This window comes from Rhyacophila brunnea, unplaced genomic scaffold, assembly GCF_057557595.1.
Source record: "Rhyacophila brunnea isolate RB1 unplaced genomic scaffold, BYU_Rbru_1.0 scaffold_18, whole genome shotgun sequence".
In the NCBI taxonomy this organism is placed as follows: Eukaryota; Metazoa; Arthropoda; class Insecta; order Trichoptera; family Rhyacophilidae; genus Rhyacophila; species Rhyacophila brunnea.
In genome coordinates this window covers 23,002,355-23,019,847 of record NW_028232837.1, presented here as the reverse complement: position 1 = coordinate 23,019,847, position 17,493 = coordinate 23,002,355, and the positions used below count along the sequence as shown (strand labels likewise).

At 32.5% G+C, this 17,493-nt stretch overlaps 1 protein-coding gene and 1 non-coding gene across 2 annotated transcripts in view; one reads left to right on the top strand and one right to left on the bottom strand.

The window, feature by feature from the left end:
* LOC147073325 (uncharacterized) overlaps window positions 1–17,493 on the bottom strand; it is a 571,070-nt gene that overhangs the window by 232,230 nt on the left and 321,347 nt on the right. The gene's annotated exons all lie outside the window — the stretch shown is intronic.
* On the top strand, window positions 3,411–3,482 carry TRNAP-UGG (transfer RNA proline (anticodon UGG)). Its single transcript has one exon. It is a non-coding gene; the product is annotated as a tRNA-Pro (tRNA).

Genomic DNA, 17,493 nt, shown 5'->3' with positions numbered 1-17,493 from the left:
TATAGTGTAGTTATTACTGACTGCTAATCTACTCACAACAATGGATTGTTTTTATACACACTGCAAATTGGCAATTAACAAATGTCATAGCAGTAGTGTGAAATATTCTGCAAATGAATCTGCAATGCAAAGTCATTAGTAGCTAATTTAATCAGTGTACCAGTGTTTCTTTTTTTTTGAAATTTAATACATTTAGGCTCTATCTGTATAGAAGGAGATTTTCAAAATCTTTGGATTTATTTATTCATAAATTTGCGTGAATGAAAAAATAGGATTATGAATCATTTCGCAAGAAGTGGACAGACAAGGTTATAAATCTGTATTTTATTTCCGAGAGGTTCGTGTCTGATAATAAAATAAACGTTTTTAATTTTCTTAATTCCCTTTTTTAGTATCCGATATGGCACGGCTATACTAACACTTCAAAAAAAATTCTAGTTCGCCCACACAAAACACATTTCGAGCAATCGTAGACCCTTTTCAAGTACACACTTGGGCCTATGTCTACATTAGGGTGGAGTATGATCATGTGTAAAGATTGTTGCCCCTGGATGGAGCATAATATTGCTTGTAGGATTAGTTCCGTCACATATGTGATTTATATTGACATATTGTTATGATAAGGATGCTGCATATTATAATAAATAATAATTATAGTAAGCTGGATAGGTAACTTAAAAAAGCATATATTTACGGGACTTGAATTTGAATTTTGTTTCATTGGTAATATGTTTTTAAATCATACCCGATTCTTTGAAGATCATTTGGGCCTTCACATAGAGTCTGTATTGACATATTTTACTAAATTTAATAGCCCTATACTTTGGTCCACACTCCGCACATATTAAAAAAAAACATGTGAATTTGGTAAACCCGCGATTTTAACCCGGGTCCCACGTTATTATACGCCGACGCAGTAACTGCTCGGCTATCGTGGGCATATAATAATATTATATTATACTTTTCTATAATAGATATTTCACTAAAAAAAGAAAACCTGCACAAAAGTAGATATTTTACTAAGAAAAGTCATACCAAACTAAAATATGAACTTGGGCTAAAATAAATTACCATCCCAATAGTTGAACTATTTAACCAACAGACCGTTTGCATCGAATGTGGCTTGCGTAAATTAAAGAATATTTACAAAAATTACAATGCACATGTGGAAAAGATCAAATTTCACAAAATTACAACCTTACACAAGATTGACGAACATATTATGGATTTAACATTATATTTATTTTTACACATACGGTTCAATATTTCTGGCAAAACCGATAGGCTAAAATACCTACAGCCTCGCAGTACGCGATGGTATGACATTGATTATGACATTGCGTGGGTGTTTTTTTTTTACTAAACGTATACGTCATGTATTGTATGCGTGAATTATTCCAAATTCACCAGAGCCTGCCTCATATGGAGTAGTTTATGCGATACTTGATCACGTCCGGTTAGGCAAAACGACAGTCAATTATTATTTCATACTACATAAATACAGACAGTTGATGTCATAGGATGTAAGCAAATTATATTATTTTCGTAGAGTATAAAATAATGAAGTTTTTATTGAGGTAAAAATGGTGCTTTTATAGTATTTTCAGAGCATAACCTTGGACATTCCTTAAATGTTATAGATAATCTATTTATATAATTTTAAAGCCTTATTATCGTTTATATTTATTTTAAATATTTGATGACTGCATAAAGTATTTTTATTACATAAAATAGTATTCTTTTAAACCTCTCGCTCTAATGTTTTAGAATATAGTCATATTTCAGTACGTCCATGTGCAGTGGTGTTAAGATTTTTTAGATTTATTATTTTTTAAACGCATTTACAAAACCATTAGTAAAATTAATGTTAACATTATATAGTGACATATTGATGATAAAAAAATTATATTTTAAAATCTTTGTGATCCCAAATTTGACAAGAATTGGGCATTTTATTATTTAAAAAATGGACACGATTAACACATTTGAAGATAATTTAAAAGATACTGATTATAAGATATGTCTTTGACCATTGAAATGTGATAAACATTCTATGAATAATGATTGCTTTATAATAATTATTGACCTAAGAATAAGGTAGTATTTTTTTGAAATACGCCATTTCTATTGGCATTTACCAGTGGTTAAGCTACAACATGCGGCCGTAGGCATAAATTGGCATACGATAAATGAAGTAGGGATTAAGATCATGTTAACGCGCGTGTTTGATCATGTACCGATTTAAAAAAAATATTTTTTTTCCGGTTAGGTGTAAATATGTGTTTCAGCATAATAATATCTATGGTGAGGCGTGTGCGTTGGGCGGTTTGCCTCGAGCGTGTATTGGTTTACGTCACAATTCCGTCGTGTCGTCGGGTGACTTCATATCACAAGTTATAATATAGGGCTGCTGGCGTCGGTACAATGTCTTATGACTTCTGACGCATCATATTACATGGTTAATCTAATGGATTCAAGATCTGTACTATTCCATTTAAGTCGTTTTTTGCAACCCGGGTTTCGCCTTTCGGCATCTTCAGGCGTCGTGTACACTCACCAAAGGCAAACACATACTGACAACGAACACTCTTAACTCTACCTTAGTGAGTTATATATATTATATTAAGCGAGTTTATATGTATAGTTTTTTGTTTTAAATAATGTTATAAAAGTAGGTGCCATGTATGAGTATTATTAAAGACTAATATCTGATTAGTTAACTCCATTAATTTTTTTTCTTAGAATTGACGATTTACACCTCTTGAGTGTAGTATTTTTATTGTTTATAAAGAATAATGATCTATTATTAAGTTTGACGATTTATTATAATAATATGCTATCGAGTGTATTGTTTTTAATAAGATAGGGTTTTTACTAATTAGGTTTTTTACTGACACTTCATGGTTTGTTTATTGTATTTTTTGTGACCTCTGACTGGATAGGTGGGTGATGGAGTTTTTGCCTGCTTTATTGTATTGATTTACTATATATGTGTTCGTTGTCAGTGTGCGTTTGCCTTTGGTGAGTGTACACGACGCCTGAAGATGCCGAAAGGTGAAACCCGGGTCGCAAAAAACGACTTAAATGGAATAGTACAGAGCTTGAATCCATTAGAATTTAAATTCAAATTCCATCAAATACCTTCGGTCGATAGTATTAATATTACATGGTTATGTTTATTAACCCTTATAACGTGCAAAATTTGGTAGGTATAATATACGCGTATAACAGTGCGTTTATATTGCCGTGGATCACGCATATTATCATCGCGAATGGTTGCGATATATCTCAGTTTCATAATTTATTAGCCAACATACCTACCAATTATCAGTGTTCTACAGTCAGGTGAAAGTTGTATGAGTCTCGAATTTTACCGAATAAATCGAGTGTGTGTTTAATTGTTTGCAATCGGCTCGTTGGTCTAGGGGTATGATTCTCGCTTTGGGTGCGAGAGGTCCCGGGTTCAAATCCCGGACGAGCCCTCCTTTTTATATTATAAGTTCCCCTTACTTTATTATTTATAATGTAATTATGATATATATGTATTGTTGTATGTACTTTTATTAATTTTAATGAAATTTAATAATAATATATTTATTATTACCGAGTGATAGTTATATAAAATACTAAAAACAGAGGGCTGGAGTGGACCCTCTTTTGAGTTGCTCCGCTCCGGCACTTAATACTTGCTCCGGGTAAAAAAATATTTATCAAATAAACGTTAAACGTTTTTAAATATTAGTGAATATATAATTATCAAATAAAAAGAATCCAATATCTGCGGTTATATATCAATAGTTGCTCCGATCCGGTACTTAATAATTGCACCAGCTTCGCTCCAGGGTCTGACTGCTCCGCGTAAAAAGTTTTAATAATATGTATTGTATGCATACAAATGTTGAAAAATAAGTATTTTTAAAATAATCGTTATTTTCGTCACTAATTCTATTAAACAACATTATCGTCAGCAAATCGTATTTCATTATTTACCTCTTCTGTCAAAAAAGTGGGGTTATTTATAACTCGGCAGTATTGCCGTATTTCAAATAATTCCAGTGTTGCAAAGTGACAAATATAATATTTTCATTGGATTTTAGGACGAAAATTTAATAATAATAAAAAAAACATCCGGAGCCGTACACAGCAAAGCAGATCTACAAATCTCCGGCTCCGCTCCTGCTTTGGGTAAACCCCTATTGCTCCATTGCTTTGTGCTCCTGCTCTGAGCTCCGCTCCAACGCTCTGCTAAAAATACATAATACATTATGAGAACTCATCAATATTTTCTAATTTAGGTAGACACTTTAGACAGTCTATATTTCTCCTATTATAGCGTACGTATATTTCTATATTGTATGGGAACGAAGACTGGAAAAGACTAGGGTGTATTGTAGTTCTCGAAACGGCCACGCTTCACGTTACACTTGCCGCACTCTAGTCGTGATAATCGTATTGCAACTGAAGTAGCCATCTAGTTTAAAACATATTGTAGAATACAATATAATTTATAATTGAAAACTACAGTAGGTACATCTGTGCATAAAATATTAAAGTTTATTAGATTCTTTTATAAATAGTAGTTACCTATACAAATAATATGATACATTGTATTTTTATCTTCCCATTATTGTCATAAGTTGTTCTTACTATAATATAAAATGTATATATCGGTTGGTATTCATGAGTCACGAGATATAAAAAATGTTTTACGATACTCATTTCGCGTACATTTTATCAAGTTAGTAGTAATTTACAACATTTCAAACACTAATTAGGTTACTCCTTACTCTTTACGATTTTCGCAATAAAAATTCCCATCCCTCCACTCAATTATAACTTGGAATTTTATCAAATATGTCTACCCCATATTACATAGCTATTTTTCTTTCACCACCAAAGAGTTCTACTTAAGAGCATACTTCAGTGAAACGGCAAATAATTTTCAACTATGGGTGCGACGAATTTTGAGCTGTGAACACGTCAATTTGTTTCGTGATAGCGACTGGGGTATTAATTCTTAAATCGTGTAAAGATGACTAAAAAACGTTACCCATTTACTTGAAAAAGAAAACATGTCAATGAATATATTATTATTGTTACTAATATAACAATAAACATAACATTAAATGGACGCATGTTGGATTTTACGTCATTTGCACAATCCGCGCATCGCCTAGCCACGATCTTTTTAGACCATGCCTCAACTGAGATATAGCCTTAATAATTCCCCCCAAACCAACCTGCCCCGTACCACATTCAGTCTTAATCGAGCGTTTCACGTGGCCCTACGTTTGGTGTGAAGCACCAGCAGTTGTTTATATCTGGGAATATCTCAAGAAAAGATGCCCAAGGCTGAAGTAACCACGCACTAAAGTGTGCTTAAACTGAGTTTACTGAGACATAATTATTTAATCAAAATGCCCTTGGGAAAAAGGGGCACGGTGAAGTATTAGCAAAAATAAACATATTATAATATGTAAAAAAAAATACGTACATTTTTTTTAAGCATTATAGAAGGCCTTCGAGGCGACCAGGTTAGACTGATTTGAGCATCTCTTCTCTTTTGGAGCACATTCTCCGGCTTTACCAGAGGATGTGGTTTACATCTTGTAGCTCTCCGCCACATGGACATATTGGCCGGGTGACAAGTCCAAACTCAAAGAGCTTAGCAGCAAATCCACTGCAACCAGTCAATAATTGACTAGTGTGATGGTCAGGAATCAAACTGGTTATCTCCAATCGCCATTGGATATTAGGAGTACTTACAATAATTAACGTCAATATCATTACCTACTCATGCAAGGCGAAGATGGGGTGTTTGATCTAAGTCGGCCATATCTCAAGAAAGTAGTGGTAAAGAGTTGTAAAGTATTATAATTTTTAAAATAAGTGCTAATACTTCGATATAAACCTACCCTAGATATCTGCCATAGCGGCCGAAAGCAGTCTTGTGTATATATAATATTGGCTGGGACCATTATAATCCGATACGTTCCGCTCAGCCACTGTGGTGGTTAAAATTATTAATTATTACATTATATTTTCGATCCTAAGATGATCATTTGGGCTTCCATGAAGTGAAGGTTGTATTAACTGATTTTTGATGATCCTGCTCAATTTATTAAGAGCGTACTTCAGTGAAACGGCAAATAATTTTCAACAGTAGGTGCGACGAAATTTCTCACTCGTCGCCTGGACTCGCCAATCGGAGACCGAAAGTCGAAGTGTACGCACGTCGATTTGTTTTGTCATGGCGTCGGATGAAAATATCCTTAAATCGTGTAAAGATGACTAAAAAACTTTACGTATGTACTTAAAAAAGAAAACATGTCAATGAATACACTATTATTATTAGTAATATAACAATAAACATAACTGTTGAGAGATAGCCGTCTAATAGAATAATATAACAACCTTAGATTATAGAAAAAATAACAACATAATTAAATAATATAATTAATAATATAAGAATAAAGAAGTACGTGTCGAGACCTAGCACTCGCTGCGCCGATGCTAGATACCGACTATTGTTTGTAAGAGGGAGACAGATTCTACTTCCCACTATTACGCCACACCTGTGTGTGTCGGCGTGATAACATTTAGTTCTCTTCGGTCATTTGTAACGCGCTCATATAAAATGTAATCTTTCTGTATAATAATATTCATGCAGTTGAATATAAATTAAATTAATCGTATATTAAAACTACGTTGCTTATTTACGATCCTCAAAACAATCCACTATTCCCAACAATAACATTAAACCGACGCATGTTGGATTTTTATTACGCGTCATTTGCACAATCCACCCATCGCCTAGCCACGATCTTTTTAGACCATGCCTCAACTGAAGTATAGCCTTAAGTATATATTCTGACTCCAAACACACACGTGAATCATGAGCTCGGCACATATATTATAATTATAATCTGACACGTTACTAATCGGCCATCAATGGCGTTGTCATAATAATTTTATTATACTATGCAATACTATAAATGTGGACAAAATAAAATTAAATCTTCAAGAAAAACCAAAGCTGCTCCACCCTAGAAGAGATAATACGTTCTATCTAGACAGCGGATTCAATCTCCAATAGCCGATATTTTTATGAGGGTCAACCCGTAAAACCTTCGAAACGTATTCTTTGGAATTGCTTGGGAGTTATTGCATGTTTTTCATTATCCGACATCGTTCTTGTATTACTTTTGCAAATAACTTGTGCTGTCAAATGGTGTCATATCCAATCTCGGGAATGTGCGGTCGATACAGAACGTGACGTTACATAAACGCAAAAGAGTTATCTCCAAACGGGCTATTGGCATTGCGTAGAACGCAGAATGCTTCGTGGCTTACGTGATGTTATGATTTAACAACTTGATCACGTTTTGAACGATACCTACTTACATTATATCTAAATTCATATTGACACCCCTACGCAAAACCACCCCCTTTCATGTTTACTCTGAAATACTATGTAAATTCATTTCATATTATTTTCTTATTATTATTTTACTACGTTTTTATTAGCTCGTATTCTTGTTTGTACGGTACATATTTTTTCTTGTGTGTAGAGTACAAAATTTTTCTTGTTTGTCCAAGATTTGTATTGGACGATTGAAGATTTTTAACTAACTTCCCGACTAGCTAGACATTTGACACTTTTAGAATATATCAGAACACGACGACAATGCATTCTTTTAATACCTTTGGCCATCTGTAAGCAGAATTGAATTCATTTTCAGTTAATTCTGTTTTGTATGTTTCGGAAAAAAAATCGTTAAAAGTAATATTTACTACTAACTATTATTGGTTGCTAAGGGGTCCTAGCAACTAAATTATTAATATATACGTGCGTTACTATGGAAATCAACATGAAATGTCAAAATGACAATTCTGTATTCTATAATATTTATTCAGCATTTCTATCAAGTACGATAAAAAGTTTTTATGAATACATAGCATTTTCAAGTTTATATGATATGATTCAACAGAAAATTTCAAAACATGGTATATAAAAAGTTCTTTTTATCTTATAATTATTTGTAGATCAGCGCGTCTATTCTATATACAAGACTGCTTCTCGGCCTCTACGGCAGCTATCTAGGGTAGGTCTATATCGAAATATTAACATTTATTGTAACAATTATAATAAATTAGTTGTAATTGTTACAATAAGTGATATGTTTTAACAGCACCTCTCTTGATTGTGTTAACTTTAGAGCGAGATTGACAGTTTTGACTGTTTAGACGGCAAACTTATTGTAACAATTTATAATAAGTACCTCAATACATAAATATGATAAAGTGAAAATATTTATCACTTTAGCGGTCGATACATATAGAATAGACACATTGGGGTGGAAACTGTCTAATACTAAACTTTGTAGAATATCACTTAATTTTTTTTTAAATTTTAAATTTATTTTTGACTAATATTTACGTTTATATTCGGTTTGTTCATTACGTGGTAATATTGTACTTATATCTTTTATTGTACATTTTATAAACGAATTATAATTAAAATGTATTGATTAATCATAAAATGTTTGGTGATATATTGACATGTGTTATTGTAAGTGCCGAAATATTAATATCTAATTTCATTAATTTAATTTAATTGTTATTGACAAAATATTATTGGATGGATAGTTCAATGTATTGGTAGATTATTTGTGTCACCTTTTGAATTTTTTGTGATAAATGCCTGTTTTATAAAGATTATTTAGTTGAAAATGTCCCTCTGAGGCAGACAAAACCGGTCTAGATTTATTTATTTAAGTGGAAAAAGTACTATAAAAATTTTGTTAACAATACAATGCATTCCCATCATGAATTGACAGTTAATACAATCAAAGAAATTGAAAGCATAACTTAAAAAATAGCAAAAACTTTCCATTATAAAATTATCTTCTTCTTTTTGGGCCATATTTGTTCAGATTCAGATTTCGGTGATGAGTTCGGCCATTTTATCCCTACCTATAGTTGTTTTAAATATGGATAAAGTGCTGAGCGGCGCAAACCAGTCTCCAAGGTTTTTGAGCGGAGAAACGTCAAATGATGCTGGATGCGGCGTCGAAGACCTGGCAGCGAAAGTGGGATGCCTCCACCGAGAGCAGACGCACATAATATATATTTTTTTCTTTCCTAATGTATAATGGCGATTGGAGATAGCCAGTTTGACTTCTGGCCATCACACCGGTCAATTCTTGACTGGTCACGTTGGATTCGCTGGTAAGCCCTTTGAGTTAGGACTTATCACCCGACCAACATGTCCATGTGGCGGAGAACTACAGTATGCAAACTACATGAATGTCTAAGAATATGCTCCGAAAGGAAAGCGTGGTCGCCGCGAAGGCATAATTTATTTTTGGTAAATCTCTGTGCCCTCTCTTCCATGGGGACTTTTATTAAAAAAAAGCCTCTGTAAACTCTGACAAAACATACTTGAGTATGTCGCGACCTCATTCTTGGGCATCTGCTCCTGAAAAATTCCCGGGCGTAAACAGCTGATGAAACTTCACATCAAGATGTAGGAGTTTGTAATATGCTTGATTAAAACCGAGTGTTGTACGGGGTGGGTTGGTTGGAGGGAATTATTACGAAGCACCCCAGCAAGGACAGGCAACGCGCCGGTAGAAGTCATCTTATAAGCCTTAGTGAGGGTATGTAATACTGATCGGTTGCTGATAAGAGTTTTCCGAATGTGCAATAACTTACATCTATGATATCACGTACTGGCGACATAGTGATAAATCAGTGTACGAGTAACCCGTGATCCAGAAAGTCACCAGTTCGACCATCAAAAAGGTAAGTGTCTGGATTACTTCCCTGCATCCAATTTTATCCACAAAACTCCAACTTCCTCAAATACAGTCTATTCAAAAATATCGCTTAGGTATAATAAAAATAATTACAAGATAAAAAAGAACTTTTTATATACGACGTATTTAAATTTTCTGTTGAATTATTATGCTCAATATGCTCAAACTTGTACTTGATATGAAGTAAATAAAAAACAAACAAATATAGAATACTGAAATGTCATTTTGACATTTCATTTTGATTTCCATAGTAACGCACGTATATATTAATAATCTAGTTGCTACGACCACCCCCTTAGCAACCAATAATAGTCTTTTTTTACGGATTTTTCTGAAATAATTTTCCATACAAAACAGAATTAACTGAAAATGAATTCAATTCTGCTTAAAGATGACTAAAATTATTAAAATTGGCATCGTGTTCTGATATATTCTAAAAGTTTCAAATGTCTAGCTAGTCGGGAAGATAGTTAAAAATCGATTGCAAGATTTTTACTTGATAAACAACCACCGGACAAACAAGAATACGTGCTAACAAAAATGTTGTAATAAATACAGATAATGAAATACTGAATTAGGTACTAGTTATAATTTTGTGTAGGTATATGAAATAGTGTTGCAAGGATAATAAAGTTAAGAAAATATACTTTTATGCTCGTCGTCTAGAAAAAATATAAATAAAAAATGTCTGGAGATATTATCAAAGACATTAAAATTTATATTTAATGACGTAAATGCATTAAACGACGGATTAAAGTTTTCCACTAAAAACTTGAAGCGTCTGGCATAATACTATAATATTTCAAAAGGTTTCTTATTTCATTTTTCCATAGCTATTCTGAAAGTTTTATATTTTTATTAATGTTACTCAACGTAATTTTCATTTGAATAAATATCGTATTTCGAAAATGTTATTTTTGGAAACTGCACATTCGGGTGAAATACACATAGTAATTTTAACGCTAGATATATAAAAAATACATAATTTACATTAAAAGAACGTATATAATGTTATAAAATGATATGTTCCTATAGACAAGGATCAGTCAAGGGGAAAATGTTTAGGAATATAATAATCTGTATATGGGATACAGCAAATATTACACAAAAACATCATGAACTTTGGATTTTATGATGTGAACATTACCATTTATGTTACCACATCATATACAATATTGTGGGAATATAGCTAGTTCACAATACATCTTTACCTATTCTAATCAGTACTTAATCTAAATGTAACACTTATTTATTTATATAAAAACATCCCTTCCTATAATATTTAACATCATAAAATAATACTGTCAGAATTCGGTCAATACAAGGCATGAATTAATAAGTCAATTTATGATTGACCGAATTCTCAGAGTATTATTTTAAATATTATTAATTATTATAATAATTAAATATTATAGGAAGGGATGTTTTTTATATAAATAAATAAGGGTTACATTTAGATTAGGTACTGATTAGAATAGGTAAAGATGTATTGTGAACTAGCTATATTCCCACAATATTGTATAGGATGTGGTAACATAAATGGTAATGTTCACATCATAAAATCCAAAGTTTATGATGTTTTTGTGTAATATTTGCTGTATCCCATATACAGATTATTATATTCCTAGACATTTTCCCCTTGACTGATCCTTGTCTGTAGGAACATGTCGCAGATAAAATAAATTTCTACAGTATTTAATATATATACATATATATTAAGCATCGTATCCGGAAATTCGTACGTGAACAGTTAACCGCAGGACACTTATTCGTGCACCGCAGTACGTGAAACATGAGTTCGTGCAACATTTAATCAAATGACGAGTTCTTCGTTGAACAATTCACCGTGGAATACATTTGTACGTATCTTACAAAATGCGGCGATAGTTTGCAAACAGTATTGTTCCAATTAGATTAACCCTAACCTAACCTAACTTAGTAAAGACATCTCATAAAATTCGCCACATGTTGTAGCATACGTACAAATATACTCCACGGTGAAATGTTCAACGAAGAACTCGTTATTTGATTAAACGTTACACGAACTCATGTTTCACGTACTGCGGCGCACGAATAAGTATCCTGCGGTGAACTGTTTACGTACAAATTTCCGGATACGGCACAGAACATATTAATAAGATATAAATGCAAAGCCAGTCCCCATAGACCAAGACTTATTATATATTATTTATGACTCAATAACGATCAGGGCATAATAAAATATTAAATGCGAATTTTCTTTACGTAAAGGTTAATTAAATTCACACAGACGAAATTATTGAGAATAACATATTTTTTTAATTTATAAGTAAAGTTTGTCGCATATTTCTCCATATTATACGATTTCGATGATCGAGCATTGAAACCTCGTATCTGACATTCAATATTTTCGATAGAGAAAATTAAAAAAGTATAAAAAAACCAGGTAATCAAATTAAATAAAAACAAAACTACAGATATTTTAAAAACATTTTTGCACTTAACGTATTTTTGTTTTTAACATTTTAATTCCGTCCTGTCAAAAATATTGAATGTCAGATAAGAGGTGTCAATGTCAGAACATCGATATTACTTCTAAACCCAGAAGGTAACACAGTATTTTTGTGTTCCGTGATCTCTAGTCTTTCACTGCTATTTACATCTGCTGACTCTATGTTATCGTGGATCCAGATGGTTTAAGGGCATTCCTATCGTCGTTTAGTACTTTTTGTGTACCGTTGTATGACTGAATTTTTTAATTGGTTATCCATAATGTCCAGCCAATTTCCGTTTCCTCTATAACACTGCGTACTTATGCCTGCCTCATCTTCGATTGGTTTCTTTTGTGGCATTTCTGCGTTATGACCAACATGCATCTTTCAATGCCACGTTGCGTTATGCTTACATATTATATATAAAACATGTACGATATGTGTAATTTATTCCTACAAGAAAATGAGTTTTTATTTTGAAATATTTGATAACAGTTATAACTATGTTGATCTCTTTGTAAATAAAATTAAAATGTCGGTGTAATATAATATGATTATGGTTTGGCTTAGGTAGGGCATAATGAATTTCAAAAAACTAACCAACACCATAATGTAATATTATGTATTCTTAATTCAACGAAAACCAATAAGTATGACTGAAAAGGTGTGCACTATTTTTGTCGGTTACTCATAGCACATGTAAACTATTAATTATGGTATGGTTTAGGCAGGGTTTAATTGGTTTTAAAAAACTAGCCAGCACCATCTGCAAATTGTATTCTTATTTTAATAAAAACAAATAAGTATGACTGACAAAGTTTACTTTGCACCATTTACGTCAATCTTAACAGCTTATGTCCACTCCTCGCCACTGCTATTTAGTCACTATTGACTAATTTTTGACCGTAGAAAGGTTTTAATATTTGTCAGTACCTAACTATGTACATTAAATGATTTTTCTCCTTCTTATATACCTGCAGACAAGGTTTACACAGTCAAAATTAACACTGCAAGTAATAAGGCGATAACTATGTTCAACCAAATTGCTTCGGGTGTTGATATATTCCACTTGCGTGAGGTAAGTTTAGGTGGACGTATGGACTATAAATTTTTAAAATTGGGTCTCCTTAGCAAACTCGGTACGTATCTTCTTTGAACTTCTATAAATGTATAATTGTATTTTCACTGCTTTTGTGTGTTTGTATTAGGGGGTATCTTTTTATGTTTTCATTTTTATCGCTTTTATTACTTTTTTCTTCTTCTTTATAATCAAATCAAATCAAATTTATTTATTTTACATATAATGAACATAACAACATATAAATTCAAAGCGTTCACGACATGACATAAAATAAGTGTTAATAATTAAAAAAAAAAAAAATACAGAGAATAAATAATAAAATAAGAAAATAAATAAAATAAGTAACAAAATAAAAGTAGATGGAAGCACATAGAGTGAACTTTGATAGACCCTATCTTAAAAACTTATAAAACAACGTCCACCTAAATTCACCCTGACGTAAGTGGAATATATCAATATCCGAAGCGATTTTATTAAACATGGTTACTGCCCTCCCAATTGGCATTACTAATGGCAGGTTAGTTCTGCACCGTGGGAGAACAAACAACGGATGCCCTCGATTACTAAGGTAATTATCAGAGACACACAAGACAACACCACATAGAATGGCAGAGTTCACATTTGTTCACATAATGTTTCGTATCATGTTATGAACGTCTTAAACTTATAATTTGTAATGTTCACAATATGTTAAAAAATAAATAGAATCGAATTGAATATGGCATGGAGGAAAATGGTAGTGTATCTCTAACCACTCACTTGATATGGCAAAGCTTTAAGTAAAAGCAGCTTTATTTATCTCTGATACAATAGTATATAATCCTCTCAAAGCATATTGCTGACCTACGCTCCACATACTACAATCCATTATAAATTAATATGATTGTGCACATTGCATCCCCAACCTCGGCTCAGGATGTATTGCCCCTAGCTTAATAGAGGGAGTACAGCCACTCCACCCAACTCCTACTATATACAGCCTGTCTGGCTTGCTCGTTGATTTTCTATTTTAGGTTTACAGAGTGGAAGAGTTTTTATTTTAAAAAGTTATCTACTTCTAATGGAATTTTGATGTGAAAAGCGCTAGCCATTTTATTTAAACTAGGATCACTTTTCTTCTTATGTTATTAGTTATCTACAATATTACATTCTTATTATATTACATTATTACATAAAATATTGATTACCAAAAAAAAAGACGTTAACTGGTACAGATAAAGTTTAAGTTTATTTTTTATTATGCACAAGTACGTTATAACTAAAATTTGAAGAAATCCTGAAAGCAGCTACGAATAAAATTTATGTTTTGATTTAAAACACAAAAGTCGACTATTAAAAGCGTTTCAACATGTAAATACTACTGATTAATTTCGTCGTAATTAGTAAGGATGCATTTGGCTCAATTGGTAAAGCATATTGGCGCATATCCAGCGAATGCTGGTTCGATCCCCAAAAAGATTTTTCTAGTGAGTATATTCCACAGAACAGATTAATAAATATAATTCCGATAGGCTATATACCAATAAAGTGATTTATGACGCAGGGTTTTGAATGTGCGAGTGTCCTACGGAAATGAACCACGTATTATGAACGTGCAATAGTGTGTGTAATACACCAATATTAAATGAGCGTCAATGCATAAACCGGGAGCAGTTGTCAGTATTCGTCGTATGACGTATTTTTGACACGTGTTTAAATTTATCCCGCATTCTTCCTTACTCGAGATCGGTTGCCTGCTTCTCCTTAACCGCTAGGTATTTCAGTTCCCTGGTATATTCCGTGTATGGCGTAAATATATTATGTTGATTCGTCTAAAAACATCAATTCTCAGGGCAGCTATTTGTGAGGTTGGTTTGCTGTGGTAAATAAAGAATGTTTTAAAATTTTAGTTTGTTAATTTTGCCAATATTTAAAAACATCCAAAAACATAATTACTATCTAATCTGATTTACCACAGACAGCCAAACGTTCAAATAGCTGACCTGAGAATTGATTTAGACTTATCAACATATCCTTCCTTATTCAAGCCGTACACGGAATTACATTTGAGGGGTTTTCAAATTATGTTCAATATAAGAGTGTCACATTCTCAAATCCTGATTCGATTGATTATTTTTTATACAATAATATTAAATGTATTTCATCATCATCATCAGCCTGAATCTATCCACTGCTGAAGAAGGCCTCTTCAAGCTGCTTCCACTTCTCTCGGTCCTGTGCATTGCGTTGCCACGTACTTCCACAGACCTTCACATTTCACATAGGTACATAATTATTCATCATTTCATCGAACCAGTGGCCTCTAGGTCTACCTTGCGGACGTTTAATAAGCTCTATTATTTCGCAAACCCTTGTCTGCTTCCTTATCCACTCATTCCTCTTTTTGTCCTTTCGCGTTATGCCCAGCATCCACATCTCCATACCACGTTGTGCTACTCTAAGTTTCTGGATCTCTCTTTTACTTATGGTCCATGTTTCTAAATGTATTTACACAATGTTAAAACTTTGCTTAATTATCCTCAGCCATGCGGATCGCGGGGTGTAGATATCGCTGTGGAAATATAACAAGGAAGAGATACATTTAATTGAATATTTAATAAAAGCATTATTTAGACTTGTCCAAATTTTAGACCAAAATTTAAAATGCATCACGCCCTGGTAATATATTATGAACAAGCTACTCGTAACTGCTGTTTGTCACCTTTTGTGAAATGTGTACATTTGTAAACAAAAATAAACCAATTTTTATGCTCCACAAATCACTACCGGTTTTATTTTTTAAGCACAAACATTTTTGTTTGTATTAAGTACACAAAACCAGCCCTTTGTTTTTGTTTATACATATCGTAGGTATGTCCATACTGTATATATTATTATACCTACACATTTCTTTTTTCTTCGCAGTCCTTTCCCACGAAACTTTTTCAACTAAATTGATGTAAATGGGTATGCGATCTGATTCAGGGGTCGAAATGGACCGGAACGCACCGGAGCGCCGTTCCGGTTCGTGAAATCTGTAAAGTTATCGCTCCGTCTCGTGGACAAAATAATTTGACCGTCCGAGCTAGATATGCCATATAATAAAAAATCTAGCACACTTATGTTTATAAAATACACATAAAATTTGATAACCACGTTAATTTTCGAGCGCTCCGGTTCGTAATCTTTTCCATTTCGAACGCTGATCTGATTACATTGAAACAACCCAACTTAAATTCTCAATTTAAAAAAAATGTTCGATTAAAAACTAGTATGACGTGATGTATGTGTTTATTCATTTAAGAGATTACTGTTATACAGTGGTGAAAGGTGGAGGTAGGGTGTTAAAATCCGACATAAATAATACCTACACACTAAACTTTGTTAGTCAAACGTATTTGTTTTCATTGAAGTAATACTACAATATTGTGTAGATAGCAAATTCAATTAAACCCTGCCTAATCTAACCTATAGTAGATAATAGTCAAAAAATATTCTTTTATCTATAAAATAACTAAAATTATGCTATTAACCCATATATTTTTAGAAATTGTATAGATAGAATAATCTTTTTTATCGATTATGGTTTAATTTAGGCGGAGCTTAATGAATTGAACACAATCTATAACAATTCTTAATTCAATGAAAACAAAAAAGTTTGCACTATTTTTGTCGAATCGCTCTTAGCATACCTAAACTATTATAGTTTGATTTAGGCATGGTTTAATTGAATTTAAAAACTAACCAGCACCATCTGCAAATTGTAATCTTAGTTCAATGAAAACAAATAAATATGACTGACAAAGTTTAGTGTGCACTATTTATGTCAAATCTTAACAGCCTACCTCCACCCCTCGCCACTGCCGTTGTAATTAATTGTTCAAGTGCTAAGTTTAATTTTTGATATTTGGATACATGAAAATTGATTGATAGACAGAACAGTTTTTTTACACTGACAAATTTCTGAAGATGTATATATTTAGACAATATTAATTTAGTTATATATATGAAGTTAGTATTTTATAGTTTTATATCATATTAGGACAAAGAGAGTATGCGAGGAACAAATAGTTAATTGAGAGGTTAATTTTGAACCGCTTGATATAAAGGTTTGATATCGACTGATTATTATGATGCTCGA